The sequence below is a fragment of the Lagenorhynchus albirostris genome, chromosome 10 (assembly GCF_949774975.1).
Source record: "Lagenorhynchus albirostris chromosome 10, mLagAlb1.1, whole genome shotgun sequence".
NCBI classification, from domain to species: domain Eukaryota; kingdom Metazoa; phylum Chordata; class Mammalia; order Artiodactyla; family Delphinidae; genus Lagenorhynchus; species Lagenorhynchus albirostris.
Window position 1 is genome coordinate 70,922,065 of NC_083104.1, and position 27,410 is coordinate 70,949,474.

General features: G+C 40.1%; 2 protein-coding genes across 2 annotated transcripts in view; both read right to left on the reverse strand.

Moving 5' to 3' along the window:
- Positions 1 to 27,410, reverse strand: part of USP49 (ubiquitin specific peptidase 49) — a 78,549-nt gene that overhangs the window by 37,133 nt on the left and 14,006 nt on the right. Inside the window, exon 2 of the mRNA XM_060162878.1 lies at positions 1,343 to 1,416. The gene's annotated coding sequence lies outside the window, so the exon portion shown is untranslated. The remainder of the gene's footprint in view (positions 1 to 1,342; positions 1,417 to 27,410) is intronic.
- MED20 (mediator complex subunit 20) overlaps positions 1,329 to 27,410 on the reverse strand; it is a 43,273-nt gene continuing 17,191 nt past the window's right edge. Inside the window, exon 5 of the transcript XR_009542949.1 lies at positions 1,329 to 1,416. The gene's annotated coding sequence lies outside the window, so the exon portion shown is untranslated. The remainder of the gene's footprint in view (positions 1,417 to 27,410) is intronic.

Consider the following 27,410-nt stretch of genomic DNA (forward strand, 5'->3'; position numbering starts at 1 on the left):
CATCAGGGTTGACCTTATTCAAAATGGTTTAACTCTTGCAGTGTATCAGAAAAAAATTTCATCTGTGGAAGGTTGGTACATAAAAATGCTAACTGGGATACATAAGAAAATTATAGCTAACATTTACTGAACACTCACTATGCTCTGGGCATTATTCCAAGTTTTTATATAGATTAATTAATCTTCAACATCACTATGACATAGGCATTTTATTGTCCCCACTTATACCCAAGGAATTGAGGCACAGAGAAATTAACCTGCCCAAACGTCAAGTTAATAATGGCTAGTCAGGGACTTCCCTGGTGGCACAGTGGTTAAGAATCCGCCTGCCAATGCAGGGGACACAGGTTCGATCCCTGGTCCGGGAAGATTCCACATGCCGTGGAGCAACTAAGTCTTTGCGCCACAACTACTGAGCCTGCGCTCTAGAGCCCACGAGCCACAACTACTGAGCCCACGTGCCACAATTACTGAAGCCTGCTCGCCTAGAGCCCGTGCTCTGCAACAAGAGAAGCCACCGCAATGAGAAGCCTGTGCACCGCAACGAAGAGTAGCTCCCACTCGCTGCAACTAGAGAAAGCCCACGCACGCAGCAATGAAGACCCAACGCAGCCAAAAATAAATAAATATATTAAAAAAAGAAAAAAATAATGCCTAGTCAAAAACAGTCTGGCTCCTAAGCCCAAGTTTTTAACCAGCAGGCAAAGAAGACGACATAACATACACTTATATTATCTGGGAGGGGGGGCTAAGTTTCAGATAGGCTTTGGTTATCTATAATGTTTGAATTATTGACAATAAGCATGTATGGACTTATGTAATTTAAAATTTTTATATCTCGTAAATTTAGTTACACCTTTTATTGGATTTTCTGTGGAATTCTATTTGATTATCACCTGACACACAATCTGCACTTGGTTAAATGAACACGATCCCCAGGGTGAGCCTAACATCACAGCAGCTGGCAATATCTGGAGAGCGAGAAGGGGTTGCTAACACTCTTGAGAGGTCATGACAGACATAATCTCTATCCAACCACCAGTAAGCTTCAAGACCTACCCTAGACTTGTTTCAGTATAGGTGCTGGTCTCCAGGTCCCATCTTTTTCTTCAAATATAGCTGTGTCCCCTCTTAGCTTAAGTAATTCATAGCCCTCAGAAATTCACAAGGGTAAGAAAGGTGGTGAAAGCTCAGAAGGGCAATAAAACAAAGATAGTGACTGATCACTGATCACTCACTCTAATAGTATACCAACCTTGGCCACCTATTACAGACCGGTCATACATAATACTATCGTGAATAGTTTTCATGAATAACTTTTTATTATAGTTTTATTTCTTACTCATTAAACAAGTTTTTTCCATCTTCTTCCATATTATTCCACAGTCATTGGTTAGGTTTCCTCTTCTCTATTACCTACAGTGGAAAAAAATCTGTAAGGTCGGGCTGATATATAGTAAGAGAAAAGCAATTTCATGAATTTTATTTATAAATTCTAAAACAGGATCAGTGTATTACAATGCCATTTAGTGAAATCCCCACAAGTCCTCAAAATTGAGGTAAAAGAGTAAAAAAAAAAAAATAGCTGTGATCTTTTTTTCAGCTAAGAGCAACCAGACAGTCATTTATGAAGAGGCTGATGGAAGTACGAAAGGTTTACTTCCTGAGAAATGCACTTCTGCATTTGGTTTAGGTTTTAAAGATTATACGCTGTCTTTGCATATAACTTGAAACTGTCAGAAAAACCAAAACAAATTCATGGCAACAAAAATAATTGTGGTTCAAAAGCCAAAATTCTTTTTGTATAAGTGAAATATGTTAATAATGAAAGATGCCAGGAGGTGACATCTTTGTGTTAGACGGGTTCATGACTTTTAGGTAAGCAGCATGCATTCTATACACAAGGACACTGCATTAGTCAAAGTTATCTAGAATGTAGAATTTGGACAAATTACATGTATAATCAATTTTTAGGTTTCTGACACTTTATTGAGGAGGCAGGACTCAATAAGCTTGAGATTAATACACCGTCTGCCACCATGTAACAAGGTGAAAAACTCTATTTTGCTATCCTAATAACTAACACAAGAATTCCTCTTAGAAGAAGCCTTCTTTGTAAAAATATGTTCCCTCATAGGGTCCCCCACCACTCATGTTCCCTTGGGGTGGACGGTTCCCTGCAGAATGACTGTCAAGATCCCAGAATGACTGTCAAGAAAGGGAAATTACTTTACACTAGACAAGGGGAAGAACTTGTTATTTTATTTCTGAAAGAGAGAAGGATGATGAGGAGAGGGAAAGGAAGAGGAGAAAAGAATAGTTAGTACAGTGGAGCAAAGCTGGGGTTACGTGGGGGTGAAGTTCTCCAGTCAAGGGAAGTCTGGAACATTTTCAGAACAGGGATGCCTTAACAGAAGTTGTATTAATGCAATATAGGGCTTACCCACCTCTATTTTGCCTCCTTTCTTCAGTTAGGTGTACTAAAAACACAAATGCCCTCTATGAATAGGGCCTTTCTGAGAATCAGAGAAGGAGTCAAGTATCACATCTGAGGGCACCATGGTGCACATCAGAGGCACAAAGCAAGAAAAATAGGTGCCTAGGAGGCAGAAGCAATTGCAAGATGATAAAACCCAGGAAATGCACAAATATTTTCAGGAAGAGAAGAGCATATAACTTCCACATTCTAGGTTGGGGGTTTGAGGCAACCTCATCCAGGAAGCTAAGCTGACATTGCATGGATGGGTGTTTTACATCCATAAAATTTCCCTCTTTACCTTTTTTTTTGGGGGGGGGGCGCGCCACGTGGCTTGTGGGATCTTAGTTCCCAACCAGGGATTGAACCCGCACCCTCGGCAGTGAAAGCACAGAGTCCTAACCACTGGACCGCCAGGGAATACCCCATAAAATTTCCCTCTTTCCTATCCGAACAGCCTTACTTTCAATATGAGAACACCAAATCATTAAAAGTTAACTTAATTACTTTTAAATCCAAGTTATTTGAATTAATTCTGGATGTTCTCCAAAAGCTGACCAAAATAATCAGTTCTATACTGAGCACCTAGGATACATTAACTACACAGAAGTTAGGCTTAAAAGCCCTATGAAATAGCTATTAATTTGAAGAGTAATGACTTCAATAATTATGATGGTGATCTTGAAAACTGGGAAATTATAATAGGTCAGCTTAATTCTGTAAACTTAATAAGACTACACACATTCAAATATTTTCCATCTAGGTCCCACTTATATTATTTATACTACTGTAATATACTTTTGAATGGGGGGGATGGAAATTCAGATATATAAAACAAATCACTGCAGCAGGAACTAAAAATGTGGATGACATCCCTTTAAACCATCATTAGAAATAAAGTCCCTAACAAGCACATTCCAAGTGTACCTATCATGAGTGAAACTTGCTGAACTCTCAGGCTTTGTGGCATGTGCAATGCACGAGTATAGGATGTAGAGTAACAGAGACCAGTTACCATCACGGTGGCCATACCAGACCTTTTGCAAGTAATTTAACTTCTCTGAGTCTGTTTTCTCATCTACTTCAGAGCACTGGTGTAAGGATTAAATGAAAATGCAGGTAAAATGCTAGCATGCTGCCTGGCACGTAGCTGATGCCTAAAAAATGTTTAGTTTCCTTCCTTTATCTTTCTACCTTTAGTTTAGAGTAATTTTCAGGGATTGAGGAGAAAATCCATTCCTGAAAGCTTTACTCAACTTACTTTTATTCTGCCAAATAACAATGATGATGATGATGGCTGCTGATAACACTTATATAGCCTTTAATGTGAGCCAGACACTCATCTAAGCACTCTAACATATATTAACTCATTCAATTCTCACAATAACTGTGAGGTAGGTATTATCTTTATTCCCATTTCACAGACACCGAAACGGAGGTACAAATAAGTTTGACAGCTAATAAGTGGCAGAGCTAGGATTCAAACCCAGGTTTCTGCTCTTAGGAAATACTAGCATCGGGACTTCCCTGGTGGCACAGTGGTTAAGAATCTGCCTGCCAATGCAAGGGACACGGGTTTGAGCCCTGGCCCGAGAAGATCCCACATGCCGCGGAGCAACTAAGCCGGTGCGCTGCAACTACTGAACCCACATGCCACAACTACTGAAGCCTGCACGCTCTAGGGCCCGCCTGCTGCAACTACTGAACCCACATGCCTAGAGCCTGTGGTCCACAACGAGAAGCCACCACAATGAGAAGCCTGAGCATTGCAACGAAGAGTAGCCCCCGCTCACTGCAACTAGAGAAAGCCTGCGTGCAGCAACGAAGACCCATCTCAGCCCCTCCCCCTCAAAAAAGAAAATCTAGCATCAGCGACTAACATCAAGGGGACGGCAGCAATGCCCTTTCTTTAAGAGATCTCTAATATTAATGTAGTCAGGTAGGGAATGTTCAGATGACTTACCAAGTAGAAAAGATCCATATTTTACGTAATTAAGGTTATCTAAAATATATATATTTTATATATAGTTAAAATACAGATTTATATTATATATCTCAAAATATTTTAATATATTACATATTTCATAGTTTTAAAAGTTTAAAAAGTTGAACAAGAGAATATTAATAAATTTAAATCAGATAAAAATTTAACCAAGGGACATCCCTGGTGGTCCAGTGGTTAAGGCTCTGCACTTCTCTGCAGGGGGCACAGGTTCGATCCCTGGTCAGGGAACTAAGATCCCGCATGCCGCATGGCAAAAAAAAAATGAAATTAACCGAGACTTTTTCAGCAAGGTCAGCCATGTGGTACATTCCAAAATATAAACATTTATTATCCTTTGTTGTATCTTGTCTGTAACTGCCTTCCCCATAAGCTCCTGGAGGACAGCAGTAGCATCTTATCTAACTGTGAACAACAGTGATGTCTAAAAAAGTGCCTAGTGCTCACTAGGTGCTCAATATTGATGAAAGAATGAAAAGACTGGATATTAAACAAAGAAAAAGTTTTCAAGTCCATCTGTTATTTCCATTTACATTCTAAGGCACTAACACTCTAGGCTTATTTCCCACCACCCATTCACTCCTTAATTTTCCTACCAGCAAGTCCTTGCTGGATTTAAGTGTTTCCCTTGACTCAGTCACATCTTTGCTCATATTCCAATTTATGAGCTCATGTAACAAAATGTCTTATGACAAAAGGTCTCAAGTATACAATTAACCAGAAGACTCATGCATGAATGCATGCACGCAACATATTGTTATGGCACTTTATGGTTTTCAAAGTGCTTCCCCACATATCTCTCAGATGCCTCAAGACAACCCTGAGAGTAGACAAAGCAGGTGTGATAATCCAGGAAGCTACAGATAATGCTGATTGTTTTGGAGTGAAAACATATTCTCATTGTCTCTGCCAAACAGCCAGTGGCTCAGAACCTGAGTTAGATGCTTTCTCGGTAACTGGGCAGAAAGTCTATGAAATGACATATTTTTAAGTCATAATGTCATAAATAATTTTTTAAATCAAAAACGATCAGTCAGGGCTTCCCTGGTGACGCAGTGGTTGAGAGTCCGCCTGCCGACACAGGAGACACGGGTTCGTGCCCCGGTCCGGGAAGATCTCACATGCCGTGGAGCGGCTGGGCCCGTGAGCCATGGCTGCTGAGCCTGCGCGTCCGGAGCCTGTGCTCCGCAACAGGAGAGGCCACAGCAGTGAGAGGCCCACGTACCGCAAAAAAAAAAAAAAAAAAAAAAAAAAAAAAAAAAACGATCAGTCATATCTAATTAAAGGAAAAACAGGCCAAAAGGCTTGGAAAATACAAAGGCAGAGGAAACTCACACAACTAAATAAGGCAAAAGTTTACATGCATCCACAACTAAATAAAGAGACCTCATATCGAATTTTAAGAAGAACACAATTAAATCTCTCTTGGCCACTAAGTTACGAAGCTCAGCATAGACTGGTGGGAATAGAGAGAGTGAGATTAGGTAGCAGGAAGTCTGGGTCTCAGTCCACACTTTGCCACTGAAGAGCTATGTGATCTCCAGTCCCACTCAAATTTAAAATTCTAAAATTGTGTACATATCACCAGGGTAATAATGCAAAAAGAAACATAAAACATTGTGCAGTATGGACAGCACGAACAAGGGCTTAAGATCTGCTGACCTTACTGTTCTGAGATTCTAAGTTATTAGTTTGCCATGGGTTTTACCCATTAATGGCTCTGAATAATGTTTTAAATTCAAATTCAGGACCTCTGAACAGAAACTGCAAAACAGACAGATTTATGATTTTCTGTGAAACACAAAGGGTGCTAGGACTGCATTTATACACTTTGACCTTGGTTCAGAATAATCTAGGTGGTAAATTCTAAGTTCACTTGCCAAATGAATCTTATAAGCTATTTATTAAAATGCTTTTTCAAAAAAAAATGCTTTTTCAGCATTAGACAGAAATGTGGTCCATGGGTTTATTTTATTTTTTAAATATTTATTTATTTATTTGGTTGCGCTGGGTCTTAACTGTGGCAGACAGGCTCCTTAGTTGCTGCTCACCAGCTCCTTAGTTGCAGCATGTAGGCTCCTTAGTTGCAGCTCCAGGGCTCCTTAGTTGCAGCTCACCAGCTCCTTAGTTGCGGCAGGTGGGCTCCTTAGTTGCTGCTCGCCAGCTCCCTAGTTGCAGCTCACCAGCTCCCTAGTTGCAGCAAATGAGCTCCTTAGTTGTGGCTCACCAACTCCTTAGTTGTAGCAGGCAGGCTCCTTAGTTGCAGCTCGCTGGCTCCTTAGCTGTGGCATGTGAACTCTTAGTTGCGACATGCATGTGGGATCTAGTTTCCTGACCAGGGATTGAACCCGGGCCCCCTGCATTGGGAGCGCAGAGTCTTATCTACTGTGCCACCAGGTAAGTCTCGGTCCATGGGCTTATGAAGCTGTGTTTTACAAGTGTAAAAGTTCCCTATGTGATCCTCCCTCATGTCCCACCCCAGGTTAAACACTGTCCTGATTATTATCAAGAAAGTTAGAAATTTGCTTCTCTTTATTATGTTTCAAATAACATTCTGGTCTTAATTAACTACTTAATACAGAATAAAGAAAATACAACCTTAGCCAGATTGGGAATTCCTCCTCACCAAAAAATAAAATGACCTAAAAGCAATAGCATAATATGCTTACATTCTCACTTATCCACGATAAATATATACAAACAAAAGCAAGACCGAATCCCATTTAGTTTGTAGAGCAGCAGTGTCAGCCACAAAAATGACCTTCCATATAGCATGTGCTGGAGTTGCTATTTCATCACTGTGCTTAAATATAATCCTGTTTTTTATAATCTCCACATACGATTAATATTACTAATTGGTAGAGTTCAGTCTGCCAGCATTCATTCAAGCCATTTTTAAAGCATTAATTTGGTCATTACCAAGCACATTTTATAAATACCATACAACAATTTTATCAGCACAGAGCAGCAAATTATAATGGGAAGAGAACATTTACAAACATTTATAATACTTTTAGTAGATACCATGCTGTGTGAGGGGTTTTCATATATATTTGCTCAGTTAATTCTCACAATGAGGTAGACATCAGCAGCATTTTACAGATGAAGAATGGATACTCAAATGGTGATTAGATGACTAGTCCAGTATTATACAGCAAGAAAACAGCAGTGCCTAGGCCCAAGATAATCACTTTAAGTTGCCAGTAACTCCACATCAGCGGCAAACAACATGAGGTTTATTTAAGTAAAGTTTTGTGCCATGGTAAAACTTAGTTGGCAGATAGCAATATTCTAAGGCACTTTATATGCCTTGTTCAGGAGCTACTGAGCTGTAAATCTGTACTCCTTCTACAGAAACAGTATCTAATTTTAAAATTGAAACATAAAGACTTGTCACTACAGCTAGCTGTTTTTAGAGAAAACACTGTAAAGGAAACATTAATTCACTAAATAGAGTCAGTAACTGTTGTATAAAGAAGCTATCTCTTGGTGACCATATCTAAACAAGCGCCAAAAATTACTTGTGTCTTACAAACATAAAAGTATATTTTAAAAGAATTTTGAAATATTATATTAGAAAATGCTTCCTATAATCAAAGCTCTTCTTTTAAAAATTTAACTCTAAGTGAAATATCACTATTCATTACACTACAGATATAAGTGATATTATTGGTTTTCCCTGAAAATTCCCATAAAAAATAACATTTATAAAATAAACATTTTAGGAGTGCTCTGAAATGGACAATACTAAACATATAATAAGATTTAGATAACTTGATGGACTGTATATCTGTGTCAAGCAATGAGAAGATATTTGGTCAAGATCTAACGCCTGCAGAGCTTTCCAACTCTGTATTGTTCTACCTTGTGATCTGGTTAGAGTATTCAAAGATACAAAATAGATGCAGATATTAAAAATATAAAATTGCATCAAATAATAAGACAACACCCTAATTAGGTGTAGTTAAGAGAGCAGGTTTAGGACTCAGATTGGCTGGATTAGAATCCCAGTGGGACCAAACTCCTAGCTCCATGACTCAGTTTCCTCACCTATCTCATACAATTATTAGGGAGTTACAATGTGTACAGAGTTCAGAAAACTCAGTGGCGTGAGGTAGGTGATCAATAAATGTTACCTATTATTTTTCTAGTATTACGTTGTGTAAAACATAAAATATACGGGCTTCCCTGGTGGTACAGTGGTTAAGAATCCGCCTGCCAATGCAGGGGACATGGGTTCGAGCTCTGGTCTGGGAAGAACGCACATGCGGCGCAGCAACTAAGCCTGTGTGCCACAACTACTGAGCCTGCGCTCTAGAGCCCGTGAGCCACAAATACTGAGCCCGCGAGCCTAGAGCCTGTGTTCTGCAACAAGAGAAACCACCGCAATGAGAAGCCCACTCGCGGCAACTAGAGAAAGCCCGTGTGCAGCAATGAAGACCCAATGCAGCCAAAAAAATAAATTAATTAAAAAAAAAATATATATATATATATACACACATGTAAAAAGACTAAAGACCTTTCATTACTGGGCTATTTTTCAAGTTTAGAAATTTAAAACATAATAAAGAGAAGCAAATTCCTAACTTTCTTGATAATAGTCAGGACAGTGGTTAACCTGCGGTGGGACATGAGGGAGGATGATGTAGGGAACTTTTCCCCTTGTAGGATGTTACTCCAGCTTTTGTTTTACTAGTCTTTAAAATGTACATATGTTTTAAAATGTATTTCACGTATGTCATATTTCACAATTTTAAAAAATTGGAAAAGTAAAAGTTAATACATTTCTAAAGAATAATAATGAGAAAGCATTATTTAACCTTAGGAGAGGATGAGAGGAAAAAAACAACAACAACAAGAAAACAATGCTTTATCATTCTAAGTGTTCCAGGTACTTCAGATTATGTATGCAACAGTTTAGCTCAGTCAAGGAAAGATTTCCATTGGATTCCACTCAATCCTAAGAGACATTTTTCTCTGTGGGTCAGTTGTTTTAAAGGGTGTCATTGATTCACTAGGAGCACCTCCTTATAATCATGAAATCTGGAGAGTGTAAGGAAGCTCAGAGGGCTTCTATTCCAACATGTTCACTTTCCAGTTAAGGAAACATTAGACTCCTTAGCTTCCAAACAGGCTTTCCCCACTCTGCTCCCAGCTGTTATTACTAGTCACCAACGTGACACAAAGCAAGGGGCAAAGCCCATTCTTTCAATCGTCTCCTAATAGTGACTGGAGAAAAGGTGAGTTTTCCCAATCATCAGCACCTGTCAGTGTCCTAATGTGTACCCCAAAGATGCTGGGACCTACAGAGGAACCCAATGCCTCAAAGAAGGCACTCCATAAATATGTGTAGAAGTGAATTTATTCAAAAGTATAAAGCAGGGTTTCTGCCCCCAAGAATTTTACATATAAATAAAAATCACCAAAGAATCCTAGTCAACATACAACGAATTCGGTAGTGTTCTGGGGCAAACGGTGCAAAGTACAAAATATAGGAGGGAAAGAGAAATAAGACAAAAGATTTATGTCATGGGGTAAAATGCAGGAAGGGGTCCTGGACGAGGAGAATTGAGAATTGAGTTTTGAAAAATTGATAGAGAAAGCATTCTAGGATTTCTCCAAAGAAACTTGACATTTTTACAAGAGTTTCCTTTTTCCACATTATTTAAACATTTTAACAGGGATATTAATTTGTTCTAAATAATTTTATCTGCTATAATTACATTCAGGAAAGAGTTTCTGCCCTCCCTGACAAAGAAATTTTGGAGGCCACTGAAAAGTGAATAGTAGGAAGAAAAAAGAAACCTTTTAAATGCTCAATATAAATTCTTCAAAACAGAAACATCTTTAAAAGGTTAAGACACAACTTTTCTTGAGTTTTAAAGTTCACCCCAATAAAACCAGACCCCAATCTTTAACAGGAAGAAGAACATTAAAAAAAAAAAATTCCATGACTGCAACCTAAAGCCCACACTAAACTAACAGGACATTTGGGTGATATAAGCCATGATAAAGGGCTCCTATTTCCAGCTACTTTGATGAGAGAAGACAGAACCACATTGGCAAGGAAAAGAACACTGGGGAAGAGACTCAGTTCTAGTTCAGGACAGATAAGTGACCATAGGTAAGCCACCTCTGCTCTCTGGGTCTCAGTTTCCACATCTGAAAAAGGAATATTTAAGTTACTTAATGACCTTAATTTCTATTACACTATCTGCAAACTTCCCGAAGTCATTTAGATGTCATTCTCTTATAGCAAGCTATAGGCTAGGCATTAATCCAAAGGGGTAGCAAAGACCAAATGAATTTATATCTTGTACAATTCTGTTACTGTAGCAAAATTTTTCAACTGCTATAAACCATCTACCTATTAAGTAGTGTTGAAACAGGGCATCAAAGAAATAAATTTGGATCTTCAATGAAAATTGATGCATTGAACATTCATTTACCTGCATTCATTTACCTCTGCTCTGCATTCATGCATTCATTTACCTCTGCTCTCTACCTAACTCCACTAAAATGGCATTAAAAACATGAAATTCATAAGGACAAAGACTAGGAAAGGAAACGACTACAACAAAGTTTTTGGAAGCTGAAAAGCAGATTGATTAGCTATTTGATTTAGCACAGTAAAGAAAGCAAAAACTAAGAGCATGTTAAGGGGAAGCTCAGAGCAAACTGAATTGTGCTGGGAAACACCAGAAAAGCTCAGAATGATCTGAAAGTGGGAACAGCAGGCAGGGCTGAATAAAGGAGCACAGGGTGAAAGTTCTACTCCAAGGTTCCCACCCTGACTCCAAGCAGCCACTGGTCAGAGGAAGGGAATTTACTCTCTGGAAACTAAAGAGACTCTGGACTTGGGCACAACTAGGGGCAGGCTGACCAGTCTAAAAAGATGGGAATTCAAGGAAGGCTGAGATCCTGAAAGGTAGATATCCCCAGCTCCTTCCCCACTCAGCTCCCCAGATGTTGAAGGCAGGTGTGTAAGCCAATGATTGGAGCATTCTCTCTGGGGAAAACCTGGCTAAGAGAAAAGAAAAACACCTACAAATACTGACTGGTGGAGGTGACATCCCCCCCCCGCCCTCCCACACACCAAAGTGGGTTCCTGGCTAATCAACTTATAATGAAGACCACCATTTAACTTTTAGAAGCCCCCACTCAGGCAAATTCAGCTTTCAGTTTTTCAGTAGCTCATTCTGGAAAATGAGTAAGATGGCCAAGGCCATACATTTAAGGAAATTCCCTAAAAGAAAGACCGAAACAAGTGATCAAGTAAAGGTACTTTAAGGAAAACAGAGATGATACTGGAGGCTGCAGAAAACTTTTAAAAATTGTAACTAATATAAACAGAGAAGAGTTATTCCATCCATGAAACAAAAGTAGAAAACAATAAAAAGCAGCATTCAGAGAAAAACCTCTTGAAAATTAAAAATGATAGAGAAAATATAAAATTAGAAGAGTCTGAAGATGAAGTTCAAAACACATCCCAGAAAGTAGAACAGAGACCAAAAAAATGAGAAATAGAAAAGATGGTAAAATTAAAGGACTCATTAGTCCACAAGTTTCAAACACAAATAAGTGTTCCAGAGAGAAAGAATAGGAAAACGGGGGGCAAGGGGGAGGTTGGTTATAATTTAAGAATTCAAGGGACTTGCCTGGTGGTCAAGTGGTAAAGAATTCACCTTGCAATGCAGGGGACACGGGTTCGAGCCCTGGTCAGGGCAACTAAGCCTGCGTGCCACAACTACTGAGCTGGCGCGCCTCAACAAGAGAACCCGCGTGCCGCAAAGTACAGAGCCCATGTGCCCTGGAGCCCGTGTGCCACAACTAGAAAGAGAAAACCCGCATGCCACAACTAGAGAGAAGCCCATGCGCTGCAACGAAGAGCCCATGCCACAAGGAAAAGATCCCGCATGCTGCAACTAAGACCCGACGCAGCCAAAAGAAAAAGAAAAAGAAAAAAGAATTCAAGGAAATCTCCCAGAACTGAAAAAAAATCTGTTTCCAAACTGAAAAGCCTCTCAGTGTGCCCGGCACAACAGATAAAACAAGTGAGGCAGATTATCACAAAATTTTAGAACATCAGGGACAAAGATCAGATCCTAAAACCAACCAAGGAGGGGGAAAAAAAACAAGAATCAGAACACCACCAGCCTTCTCATAGCAATAATAGAAGCTAGAAATCAATACAGCAATGCCTCTTAAACTCAGAGAAAATATTCTCCAATCTAGAATTCTAGAGCCAGGTAAACTATAAATCAAGTATGAGAGAAAATGAAGACATTTTCATACATGCAGATTTACATCCCATGCACCCTTTTCTTAGAAAACTTCTGGAGGAATTGCTTAATTAAAATATAAACAATGAAGGGGGAAGATATGGGGTCCAGGAAACAGGGAGTTCCAACATAGGGAGGTGAAGAAAATACCTAGGCTATTCAGGAAGGCAGATCCCATGATGAGAGCTGTTCAGGTCTAGAGAAAACCCTATACAGATTTTTAAAAACAGCAGCTTAACCTACTGTTTAGAAAAAATGGCATTAAATACCAAAAGAACTGCTGGAGGAGTAGAAAATGGAGGTCTCTGGAGAGGCAGAATGTTGGGGAGGAGAAAAGCAGGTAGTACACTTTTTATGCTATATTCAGACTTAGCATTGATAAATATTAAATTTTAAAAGATTCTTGAAAAGGTTAAAAAGAACGTTTTAAAATCACATCTAAAAATATAATTTTCCAAGCAAGATTTCTGAGGAAAAAAATAATGAAAGAAAAACAGTAATTTTCAAGGCAGAGCAAAATCAAAGTACTTGGGAAACTCTACATCTTAGCATACAGTGTGGCTTAGTTTGAAAAAAATTAAGAGCAGGAAAAAATGTTTTGCTGATAGAAACTTACTCAAAAGACATAACCACAAAACCAGCAAAAAGAGAAAAAGGAGTAATTTGTTTTAACATATTATGGTATTATTGGGAAAAGTTCATGGTTTATGGCTACGTCAATCATGTCACAAATTAAAATTCCTTTTCCACTCAGTCAGGCAGATGCTAAACCAAAGTCAACATAACGATTTGATTGTATCACATCTTGGTCAGAAATGAAAACACTTAAAAACTGCATTGCTTCCTCAGGAAAGGAAAGTACAAATACTGCTAACCTGTTTGAACAAGGAAAGGGCATTTTATATCAGTCACTCCTCCTTTCCTGAGACCTGAAATTAACAGGAGTGAGATTCACATGGAAATCTGAAACGGCTGCCCAACTTTCTAGAAGACCCTGAGAAGTGGCATCTCAATTAGGAAATATGCTGTTCTCTATCCACAAACACTTTAAAAACCAAAACATCCATATTTTCTATTGCCCTTTCATAGAAAAATGAGGAGTATAATATGGGAGTATTATGAGGAGTATAATATAAAAATATAAAAATGAGGAGTATAATATAATTAGTTCATCATTTTTGATATTATCTGCTTATATTCAGTAAGTGCTAAGACGGTTCTCCTCGATCAAGTGCTGGGCTCTTCATGGAAAGGCAAGTTAGAGAAGGTGCTGTCTGCTATTTACCAGTTTCCTGACATCTAGGGAGACTATAAACAGGGAGAAGCAGCTGGATCTGATTTTTTTGATAATCGTGTACTAGTTTTTGACCAGGGGAGACTTTCTTTTTTTAACTAACACAATGAAGCACTTTCCCACCGACTCTACTCTGGCACACACACTTGCTCTCAATGTTTAGCATACACGAAGGCACTGCGAATAGATCAGTAAGATGCTTTAACTGTAGCATACTTTATAGCTTTTAAGTTGAATACTTAGAAAAAAGTTTGTTTCATCATCTCTTGGGATCAGGAAGAAAAACAATACTTTAAGATTCTGCATAAGGATGATATTCTTCCCTTTTTGAAGCTTGAGAAAATATACTAATATCTTACAAAATACAATGCATAACCGAAAGTTCCTCCAGCTTGAAAAAAGTTAATAAAATACTACGTTCAATCTTTCATGCTTATTTCACAGAAGGGAAATTGCTAACTTGAATATGAAGAAATGCTCAAACTTACTAGTAATTAGAAAATACAAATTAAAATGAGACATTATTAAATGGCCAAAATTAGAAATGTGAACAATACCATGCATTGGGGAGGTGGGGAATGCAACGCCTGTGGGGTGTAAAGTGATACAACCATTCAGCAGCCTGACAATACTTATGCCACAATGCCACTCCTGAGTCTGTATCCCAAAGAAATTCGCAAACGTGTCCATAATGGACATGGACAAGACTGTCTATTGATAGCATTGTTTGCGGTAGCCTAGGCATCCATCACTATGGGAATGATACACACCACAGAATACCATGCTGAAGTTAGGAGCAATTAGCTAAAAGTACATCCCAACACGCACAAACAGATCTTAAAGCAGTGCTGACCAAGAAAGTAAAACCTAGAGTAAGATCTACAGCATTTTTACAGGGAGAATTCTATAGCCAAATTCTACGCCAGCGTGGTATAATGAGCAATTTCAGAATTAAAGATACACACACACAAACACACACAAATCACTAAGTATCTTATAAAGATGCATATAGTATCAAGGACATATGACAAACACATTTGAGAGGGTGCTTGTGGGGTGGGAGAGGAAAATGGGCATGAAAACGGGAGCTGAACAGAAGGCCTTTATACAGCAATGCTAGGCTGTGCCCAAATCACAGAGTATAAAGTCCAAATTCAGAATATTTTTCATTCATGCATACATTAATTTATTCAATAAAAACTTATTGAACACCTCTTAAGTGCCAAGTGCTGTGCTTAAATATAAACTTTTGTTATTTCAGCTGAAGATTTTTTTAAAAAACAACAAAAAGATATGTTTTAAGATACGTTTTAACTGAAAGTGGAAGGGGAAAATAATTTACATTAGAATATATACTATAAAATGAGAAATTCACCATTCTTAAAACAGTTTTATCAATATTTTTCATCAAATGTAAATATACCTTGAAGTTCTTTAAATAACAAACTTAAATGAAAAATCGAAATACGAAAAGAACTCACTTTAAAGCCGTAAAAAATTATGTCGTCACATCTTAGCCCACAGGTAAAACAACTTTTCTCGTGGTTCGCAGTAGTGAAACAATTTCTTTTTGGTAGAAAATTTTCTTCTACTTTATTTTCCCCCCAAAGATATTTCCACTGCTCAGGAATACTTCTCGCCAGATTTCTGTTTTCTAAAAGATTTCACAAGCAGACTGCTGGCTGCCAATGAAGGTGCTGTAGCTAATATGCTCATTACATTGCATTGCTAACAAAAACTGATTAACACATTCGGTGCAAAGTGACATATTTATTCCATATCCCATGGGCACAGAAAATGATGTTTCCCCCCCAAATTACCTGTTCCCCTCTTTTTACAAGCCCCAAATGTTAGCTAGTATACATGCTAATATTGGTAAACAAACCCAATAGCAACTGGTAGGACATCATATGTCTAAAGCTCTAAAATTGTATTCAGATTTCAGTTTTCAGATTTTGATACTAAGTGTTAGTAGGTGGGAGGATCAAAGGTGAAGACTAGGAATGGTTAGGCCAACCACCAATACTACTGGAAAAAAACCCAAACTACATGTCTGTCAGTGGGGTTAGCAGAATCATCACCACACACAATAAAAGACAACGCATTAATTTATTCTGGCTTACAAAAGATAATGTATTTTCACTCAATAATAATAGCTAACATTGAGCACTTACTATGTGTCACTGTTCTAAATATTTTATATGCATTATTTACTTCAGTCCTCACAATAACCCAGTGGACTAGGTATTATTATCATCTCCATTTTATAGATCATTTTTCAAATCAAATGCAAGCTCTTTATCACTGCCTTTAAAATCTCCACCAAATGTTCTCAACTTCCACTATATCCCCTCTTCTTGCCATTCCAGTCCTCATTTCTTACTTAAAAACTTGACTGATATATCTCATATATCCTTTCTCATATGAAATGAGCAGTTTTCTTCTCTAGCCAGCTTCTTTCTCCTCCCTTACTACCACGGAAGTTTCCTTCATGAAAATGTTCTCACTTAACCCCTTCCTCACATGCTTATTAAAAGTGACCACTATAGAAGTACACAGAGTAAAAAGTGAGTACTTACCCCCAAAAAGGGAACACCTCAACAGCACTCCTTAACATTTTACAAAAATACGAATATTCTATATTTATTGTCCTATAACGTGACTTTAAAAAAAGTTAACAATGGACATCTTTCTACATCAGCAAATAAAGATTCATTGCATTCCTAATAGCTTAATGGTATTCCGTTGTATGGACCCACCATACATTACTTAACCAGTCCCTAACTGACAGACATCATTTTTTTGCAGGAACAAACAATGCTATAAAGAAAAACTTTGTACTCATATTTTTCATGCACGTGTATAAATATATCTATAGGTCAAATTTCTAGAAGTGGAATCTCTGGGTCACTGGGTATGCACATTTAAAATTCCAACAGACACTGCAAATTTACCTTCAAGGGAACTTACGTTCCCATCAGTAGTGTGTGAGAATTCCAATTTCCCCACATCCTCATCACTACTAGCTATCATCAACTTGTTTAATCTCTTCATCTAATAGGTAAAAAAGTGGTACTTATGCTTTATGTTATGTTTATTTAAATGAGTAGAATTAGAATTTATAGCTTAAATAGGTTTGGAACTTATTATTAGCTGTAGGCTAAGCTGAATGGCCTATGGAGAAAAAATATAATTCAAGAAGCACATTAACAGTATAACTAGGGAAACTAGTAATGTTTAACCAATTTGGGATTTTAGCATGGAGTGGACAATGACGCCATCACAAATGAGTTTGATCTCTTCACTAAAGCACGATCCTTACCTTTCACTTGAAATTCACTGCTATCAGTTCTTCACATTATGCCATATATTTTTGAAATGTTTCTTTTAAAAGAGTATATTCAACTTCCTAGTCATACATTCACTTTCTTATTTTTACTTTCTCACAACACCCCTGTGTGATCAGGCCACTTTGATATTTTACTTTTTCATATGTTGTTTATTAATCTGACCTTTGACCTCTTTTAGATGTTAAAGCACAAGAGTGTAATCAATACCTAACCATGAACATCCAATATAATTAAGACAATTGATACAGGTGGTTAGAACATAGAAAAAGGAGAGTAAAAAAAGTAAATGTTAGCAATGGCCAACCATAGAAACATTCTACATTCTAGATTATGAAAACAAAACACTAACAGAGCCCCACATACTCAGTGAACGCTAACATAAATGAGATGCCCTCTGTTCATGAACGCTGATTCACTGTCAAAGGCTACATGTCTATGATTACAATGCTACTAGCAACGATGGTTGAACTGAGCTATTCACACATTTTCTCACCTGATTTTCTTTGTGGCCACCTCCAGGTAACAATTTTTGTCAGGGAGACTCTAATTAGCTCTAACAGGGATTTTGACCTTATTATCCCGATAAATTAGTATCCATAACTGAAAAAATAAGTACCACAAATTATCTAGCATTCTAGAAAGGTTTTGGCTCAGAACTGATAAATCAGTAAACCCCGCTCTGCCCTTCAATTCTCAATTTAAATTTATATTCTTCACAGAACAAACTGATACTTAAGACTTTATTTCAAAGTCAAAAGCTCTTGCTACATTAACATGCCCACATGGCCTATCTGAGTGAACACATGACAGATACTACACATCATCTTTTCCATGTCAGAGACTGAAAGACAGAGACAGAGTGGGGGCAGGAAAGAGCAGAACACCAATGTGACAAAGTGCTAAAGGCAAGCTGTAAATTGTCTTTTGGTCACTCAGGCTGCATTTTGAAAAAGCTGACGGAAAAGTAGGGCCTATCTTTCCTTTGGAGAGAATCAACTGTCATATAAAAGCATCTTCCTAACTCACTAGCAACAGTGCTGCCCTCCCACCCCTCACATAACTTGCCCAGCTAGAGAAGCACTGCTGGTTTCTAAAGACAATGACAAAAAGCTCTGTATTCTGTCGATGGGAGGGAGCAGTGAAGACCAGCTTCCTGGGCTCTAAACTATGCCAGACTGCCCTGCTAATCCCCCCTAAATCCCACAGTGTTGGGGTGGGGGTGGGGGTGAGGGTGGGAGACAGAATAGAAAACAATCCAAAGTTGAATCAAGGGCAGTAGCTCTGGATTATAAGAGGTCATAACATTTGTTTGAATGAGGGAGGGAGCGGGGGATGGTGTGGCAGGGGAAGGGCAGATACAAAAGCCTGTATGTTTATAAAAATACAACACAAAAATAAATTTTATCCCTGATCCTTCTGATATGCTAACCAACATCTGTCCCTGATCATTTGCCAGCCCAGGCTGCATAGAAGGCACAGAGTAGCAGGCATTTTCACACAGAGAGGCTGAAAGAGATGTTACTAGAGTGTAAATTACTAATTAGCTCAATAGAAGAAGAGAGAGAAAATACCTGTCACAGAATGCTGTTTACAACTTGACACATAATAAAAACAACCCTGAAAATTTCAGAAGAGTATCTTACTTTTCAGACTTCTATTAACATGTAAATGGCAAAGGAACAGTATTATAGTCTTTAAAAACTGCCCATGTCTCAGGAACAATAACACACGACTGGAAAGAATGCTTTCCAAATAATCTGTAATTTTCTCATCCTATGAGAGCAAAGTGTTTTTCATTATTACAATCAGCTTTAATACAGAGCAATATTTCATAGCTTTGATGATCACCTAACGGAGAAGGGGAGGTGGCTTCAACTGCTGTATTTTACATTTGTCGGAATCCAGTTAATAATCCTTTCACTGAAATCAGACAGGCCTCATTCTGCAGGTCATGCCTTTATCAAACAGACAGGCCACCATTTTAATAAAGACCGAGGATGAGCTGGAGGGGCAATGGGAATGGGGGTCAGTGAAATCTCCTTATATCACGACAACTGAAAAGACTCCACAAATTTCTGTTAATTTTGGGGGGAGGTAACAGAATGTTAAGATATTTATATTCGTCTCCTTACCATAAGGCAAACCTACTTGTATTAATTGCAAGCAATATTCCTCAGGCAGTCTACTTTACACTTAGATCTTTTCCAGTTCCTTGAAGCAACATAAGGATCTTTAGGTAAAATATGTATTTTACCTACATATGTCTCAGTCATGGTGTTGAACAGCGCTGTGGCTCCTGTTTTCACATAATAATCACCCATACATCATCAAGAACTAGCATATACTGAGGACCCACTGTGTGTGACCACATCATGCCAGGCGCTAAGGAGGTCCCCTACAAAAGGGCAGACCACGACAGTTTTTGCTAATGAGGGATGTTTTTCAAAATACAGTGAAGACAACAAACCATAAAATGACAAAATCCACTCCAAATCCAACCTCGAGATTCCTTTGCTTCACATGCTTGACTAAAACCAAACATATACCAACTTGCTGATATACTCAAAACAGTCTTCCCTTTTCTTTTTAAAAGTAAGGCCTTGATATCCATTTTTTTTCAAATTTACTTGTTTAAATATATGCACATGAGAGAAAATGATAAAGTAAATGGGGCAAAATAAAAAGCAATTCGTGAATTTGAAGAAGGGTATATAGAAGTTCCTTGTATCATTTTTGCAACTTTTCTATAAGGTTTGAAACATTGTAAAAAAATCCAAAGTCAGAAAAAAATTGAGTAGTAACAAAAAAGCTTTCTGCTAGGGTTGTTTTGAGTTTCAAACAATTTACCTACTTAGCTCATGCTGGGCACTTAGAAACCCTAATTATTAGTTATTTTGAAAAATGAGTGGGTTGGGGCTTCTTTGGTGGCACAGTGGTTAAGAACCCACCTGCCAATGCAGGTGAGACGGGTTCAAGCCCTGGTACAGGAAGATCCCACATGTCGTGGAGCAACTAAGCCCGTGCGCCACAACTACTGAGCCTGCGTGCCACAACTACGGACGCCCGCGCACCTAGAGCCTGTGCTCCGCAACGAGAAGCCACCGCAATGAGAAGCCCGCACACCGCAACGAAGAGTAGCCCCCACTCTCCGCAACTAGAGAAAGCTTGCGCGCAGCAAAGACGACCCAATGCAGCCAAAAATAAATACATTAAAAAAAAAAAAAAAAAAAGAGTAGGTCAATTGTAACAAATGAACCACTTCGATGAGGGATGTTGATAACGGGGCGGGGGGAGGCTATGCATGTGTTGGGGCAGGGAAATCTCTGTACCTTCCCTTCAATTTTACTGTGAACCTAAAACTGCTCTAAAAAAATTAAAGTCTTAAAAAAAAAGTGAATCAATTATTTAAGCAAATTAAAGCATGAATAAATAGTATTTAGTATGTTGCTTGCATAGGCACACATAAAGAGAAGATAGAAAAAATCAGCAAGAGTCTGAACAGATTTTGCCTATGGATAGCCACACTGAAATCTGAGTTCCATTTTTTCCTCAATGGGCAATAATCTCTCATCTGCAAACCTGTATGGACTTGTTATATATCATACAGGTTTGCAGATGAGAGACTGTTGCCCACTGAGGAAAAGTCCAGGGCCTTTTTCTAGCTAAAAAGGTAATTCATTAAACTGTGATGCAATTAGGCATTTTATTGATTTGGGGTTGTTTTGTTTTATAAATACAATTTTGCAACAAAAAATTACAAGCATGTAAGAACCGTGATGTAATCTTTGCATGAAATATGGCCCTTATTGGTATCTGTCCCAGGTTCCAATCTAGGAAGGAACTGAGAAACAGTTAATAACAGAACCATAGGGCTAATTTAAGGATTGGCAAACAAAACTGGTTAGGGTTAAAATAATGCGGAGAAAAGCATGGTGGGGGATCATTTCACAACAGTCAAGCAGAGGTAATACAGAAGCAGACTGCCCACAAAATGCCAAGGTTCAAATCCCATCCCCACCTTATTCTACTTTATAAACTAAAAAGAAAGATTAAATGTATCATTTAGTTACTACTTGACAAAAAAAAACAGCATTATCTGTACTATAAGATTATCAACTATCAAACAAGTAGCTGTAGAAAGGTCTGAATATAACCCCGGGCAAGTCATTTAATCTCAAGGAGCCTGTATTTCAACACATGTAAAATGGGAACAGTAATAGTGCTGGCCTCATTGGATTGCTGTAAGAAGTAAGTGAGTTACAATCTGCAAAGAGCTTACAACAGCGTCTGGCACAAAAGCACTATACATGGGTAGCTACTATTACTGAGTTTACAAAGAAATAGGGTCTTCTTAATACTATAGTAAGCAGGTATTTTTACTCAAAAATCGAGAATGGGGCAAGAGAGAACAAACAAATATTGTACTGTGTTCTGCTTAGACAGAAGACACTGTCCTTATAGAGAAAATAATTAAATGCTGGAAAACAGTACCTACAAAGGTTGCCACATTACCTGTGAAGATTTACACAAATAGGATACATTTTTATCTACCTGGAATGATTTAAGTGGGATACTGACTGAAGTTGAAGGATAAACTAGAGGTCCTTTCAAGGTCTCTTCCCATCCAAAGAATCTACAATTAACCAGAAAAACATTTAATTATGTACAACCTACTTGTTGAATATATAAACTTAAAAGTTTTTGGCTTAGGGACTTCTCTGGTGGCACAGTGGTTGAGAATCTGCCTGCCAACGCAGGGGACACAGGTTCAATCCCTGGTCCCAGAAGATCCCACATGCCGCAGAGCAACTAAGCCCGTGCGCCACAACTACTGAGCCTGCATGCCACAACTAGTGAAGCCTACGAGCCTTAGGGCTCACATACCGCAACTACTGAGCCTGCATGCTGCAACTACTGAAGCCCATGCACCTAGAGCCCGTGCTCCGCAACAAGAGAAGCCACCGCAATGAGAAGCCCGCGCACCACAACAAAGAGTAGCCCCCGCTCGCCACAACTTGGGAAAGCCCACGGTCAGCAACGAGGACCCAATGCAGTCAAAGAAAAGTTTTCTGCTTAGCAAATAAGATTGTAGTCAAAATAAAGTAAATTGAGTAGAATTCTACTTGATGAACAAATGAAGATAAAGCTTAAATTTATCACTGGATTCCTTATTGATAAATAGTATTATTTGTACTAAAAGATTGTCCATTTTCAATTTTAGAAATATCAACTGAGGGACTTCCCTGGTGGTGCAGTGGTTAAGACTCCACGCTCCCGGGGCTTCCCTGGTGGCGCAGTGGTTAAGAATCCGCCTGCAAATGCAGGGGATACAGGTTTGAGCCCTGGTCTGGAAAGATCCCACATGCCACGGAGCAAGTGAGCCCGCGCGCCACAGCTACTGAGCCTGCACTCTAGAGCCCGCGTGCCACAACTACTGAAGCCCACATGCCTAGAGCCCGTGCTCCGCAACAAGAGAAGCCACCGCAATGAGAAGCCCACACACCACAACGAAAAGTAGCCCCCACTCACTGCAACTAGAGAAAGCCCACGTGCAGCAACGAAGACCCAACGCAGCCAAAAGTAAATAAATAAAATAAATAAATTTATATATATATATAAAAAGACTCCACGCTCCCAATGCAGGGGACCCAGGTTCAATCCCTGGTCAGGGAACTAGATCCCACATGCACACTGCAACTAAGGAGCCCATGAGCCACAACTAAGGAGCCCACCTGCCGCAACTAAAGACCCAGCCCAACAAAATAAATAAATACATGAATAAATAAATTTTTTTTAAAAAGAAATATCAACTTAGAAATAACCACTCACAACAAGAAGTGGTGATTTAACACACTATGGCAGCATACAGAAACAATAGATAAGACCCAAATGGACTTTCCCTTTGTTTAGCTTATAGTTTATATTTTCTTCTTCATCATTATCAAATAAGTCTAAAATAATTTATGTAAAGATATCAGGTACAAAACAATTACATTATAAAAATGGCGGGACTTCTCTGGTGGTCCAGTGGGTAAGACTCCACGCTCGCAGTGCAGAGGGTCCAGGTTCAATTCCTGGTTGGGGAACTAGATCCCACATGCATGCCACAACTAAGAAGCCTGCATGCCACAACTAAGAGTCTGCATGCTGCAACAAAGACCCGGTGCAGCCAAAATAAATAAATAAATATTTATAAATAAATAAATATGGCAATACCACACACAGAGCACAACCTACTAGCAATGCCAGACATACCTAAAAATGAAGGGAACATGCGCACACATCTCACAGAAACAGGTGCCTCATAGCAAAGTTACTCTTCAGCTTGAGAGTTAACATTTCAGACTAATCCTCTTGAAACTTAGAAGGAAAAATAGTAATTTTTTAAAATCCTGTTAAACTGCTAAATCAATCTAGTCACCCTGAACACCTCTCAACAGAATCTAGAATCGATGAACATAGCAGCTGCATCCAGAAAGATTTAAGATCCTAAATTATTAAAATACATTAATAACCAATGTCTCTGATATCCACTAATCAAAATCTAATCTTTGCTAACTATCACAGATGCTATCAACCATTTGATCTTTGCCGTTTATACAAATACCCACAAAACAGCAGCAATCCAAAATTTACACAACTTTGAAGAAAAACCATCTTTGTGTAACTGAATGTACACTAACGAAATAACCTCAAATAAGTCTCGAGAATAGTTTGCATTTTTTTCTTAAGTACATTATATGCTATCTTTGCCACCATCAAATGCAAATAATCATTCATATTCTTAGCTAAATGTAAAAGCTTCAGGATAAAAATCATCAAAACAAAATACTTGGTTAAGAATAACCTAAATTTTGTCCCAAATTTCTTATCTTCCTTTTAATTTCCAAAAGTGTCTTAAAAATCAAAAGCTTCTTCTAGAAAATATTAATCTTTTTCATTCACAACTACAAAACAGAAGAGGCAGTGGAGCTGTCCAAGGCTCCAGCTTGCATTATCTTAGAGGTTTTTTCATGATAAAAATTACCCATAAACCCATTATTTAACCTAAAAGGTAAGTCCCACTCTAAAATCCTCTACTATTCTAAACCTCCCTTTCTTTATTCTATTTTTGTTAAATGGGTGAGTTCCCTACTACAGTATAAAGAGTCCCACACAAAGCTAAAGGTAGCTTAGGAACTAGGTGTCCTCACTGCCCCGATTTAAATGTCATCCCCGGCAAACTTCCCTGGTTGGCTATTCGCCTTTCTCTGAAATGATTTCTCAATATTCTCCAGCCACCAAAAACAATTAGGCAGAAATCTGGTTGATCAAACAAAACAAAAAGATTTTCATCTTTCTCTATCTCAACAACAGTGTGTTCCCCATTGAAAATGAAAAGGCTATCGATAAAGCACTGCCCAGTGCTTGTCATTTATCACACTGCTACAACACAACACTGTCACACCAGACAGGCACAACCACACTGGAAATACAACCCATTTCCCCATTATCACAACACTGGTGAAATGCAGAGCTTCTCGGCACCCAGTTGATGCTTCATCATTCATACATGAACAAAATCAAATCAAAATGGGTCTCATCTTTTCAAAGTGGACATGAAAAGTCGATTTAAAAAGCCATGAAAGGTGGAAGCAGATTCAAGATTCCCTGAAGAGAGAAAGAGGTTTCTGGAATATCCTACTTTCATGGACAAAAGGACTCACAGTTTCAACACACTCACAGTTCTCTTCTCAACAAAGAATTCCTTTCCTTCACCCCCTACCTCCACTGTTACTTTTTGGTTTTTGCTCCTATCTCTAGGTCTCTTTGCACTCACCATGGTTCCTCCTCTTCTGCACCAAAGGCTCCCTACACTTGATCCTTCACTACAGCGTCTCTGCCCTGATCCACGAGGACCTTCTGGAGCATCTCCCCCAACTGCGCACTTAATTCCCACCCCTGTGCAGTCTACCCCAGCTCTACATCCATCAGGCTTCCCCAAGCTGCCCTTAACCCTGTTCTCTTCCCTCACTCCCCATCTCATCCTTTAAATCCTGGGGCCCACCTCTTCCTTGCTCCTCTGCTGGTCCGCTTTACACCCTGTCTCTTAACCTCCCTGTTTGTACCTTGGATCTTGCTGAACCTCGTCAGTTAACACAATTCCCCAGTTATCCTGTCCCAGACCGTCATCACTTCTCACACCCTCACCCTCTTCTCCTTTCAGCTTTCTGGTCCCCGAACTGTCCTACAAACGCCCCATCTCTCATCTCTATTTCCTTTCACCCTTCCACTCCCACCGCACTTAATCCTAACTCCACCTGGTTCTAGCCCAGTGTCTCATTCCCCCTCCCTCACTTTCAAGAATTTACACCCACTGCCCACCCACTAACCCATACCTTTCTCAGAACCTCGCAGTTCCCACCCACCGCCGGTCCTAGACCTTCAGCTCATCTCGCTCTGCACTAGTTCACACCCTTGTCACGTCTGGCTCTTAATCACTCTCTCTCCTCTACTCCCAACTACTACCCCAGCTCTGCCCCTCCTTGCCTTCCACTTGCAACACTTACCCCAGTAACCCTCACCCCACTACCATCCCCTTCAGAGCTTTCCCCTCCAAACCCCTTCTCTCACACCTAAGCCGAGGAGCCGTCTTCCTAGGCTCTGTCTTCCTAACCTCACTCCCGGCCCGGCTTCCTTATCACCCACCCTGGGTTTTGCCTCCTTCCAACCTCCTTGGCTGGCTTTTTCTCACTCCTCTCCCTGCCTTCTAACCCTTTCTCCCCTTAATCCTCCTCGTCTCATTCACAGACCCGTTCCCCCCAACCGTTCCCAAGCCTTCCTTCCCTTCTCCCCTCAAAGCTTTTACCCCAAACCCAGCGGTCGCCCACCCCGCCAAAATAAAGGGCCGACCCTCCCGGACAGTCGGCTCTCGCCTCCCGCCGGCCCTCGCCCCAGGCGCCCCCAGCTCGCCGGCGCCGCGGTCCCGCCCCCTGCCGCCGCTCCTCCCGCCCGTGAGGCGCGCGCCGCCTTTGTCGCCCCTCACCCGGTGTGTGAGGTTTTGCTTCTTTAAAGGGGAGGGCCAGTGTGCCGGAGACTCCTGTCCCCGCCTCCGAGTCTCAGAATGGGCTCCCTGGCCGTCGCGCCCTCCCCGGTCCTCGTCCCCCCACCCCCTGGAGCTATCCCCTTTGCTGCCTCCCCACCTCCTCCGCCCCCTCCCCTGACCCCCCTCTATTTACCGCCATCATCAGCACGCGCGAGCTGTCACCAGGGCGCGAGACAACCGAACACGGCCCCGCCCCCTGCCCACCCATTGGCCCGCCCGCCGGAGCCCCGCCCCCGAGCCCCGCATTGCGCCAACGGCGCAGCGCTGGGCCCTGACCCGACACAGACATCCCCTCCGAGGGTTCGCGCCGCGGCTGCCAAGTTTAGGGTTAGCCACCGACGCGCGGCCGATTTGAGCCTGCCGTAAGGGGCGGCGGCGTAGAGGGGCGTTGTGAATCGCGGGTCGAAGTTTGGTTGAAGCACAGGAGGGTAAATAAGGAGGTTTCCAGACAAAGAGACTCTTAAAGGTACAGAGTCTTACGCCTGTCCCTCCTCCTTAAAGGGCCAGAGACTCACCCGAGCCCATCTCCGCCCCCTTCTCCCCAGCCCATTAGCCCGCGGGAACAGTAAAGGAATTTTACGATAGCTCCCCGCACTCCTTTTGGATGGAGCGTCTTTGACATCGCTTCCCAATGCCAAGGGGAAAAGCCTTTCTCATTATCCCGTCTAGGTTTTTGTTTTGTTCTGGTAAAAGACTATTATTTTTCAGTGTCCGAAGGATGCAGCTTCCGAACTGTGGGGTTTCCTGAGGCAGCTTTTGCAAAAGTTACTATTGGCTCCCAGGCGAGTGAGCACGTGTCTGACTTTTGCCACTGATGACCCAGTCGGAATTCAGATGTTTTATGGAAATCCCCCTAAGAGTTTCGCTGCTGTAAACTGAAGTTCGGCAGATCGTGGGGATGGAGACCCCAGGTAAATAGAA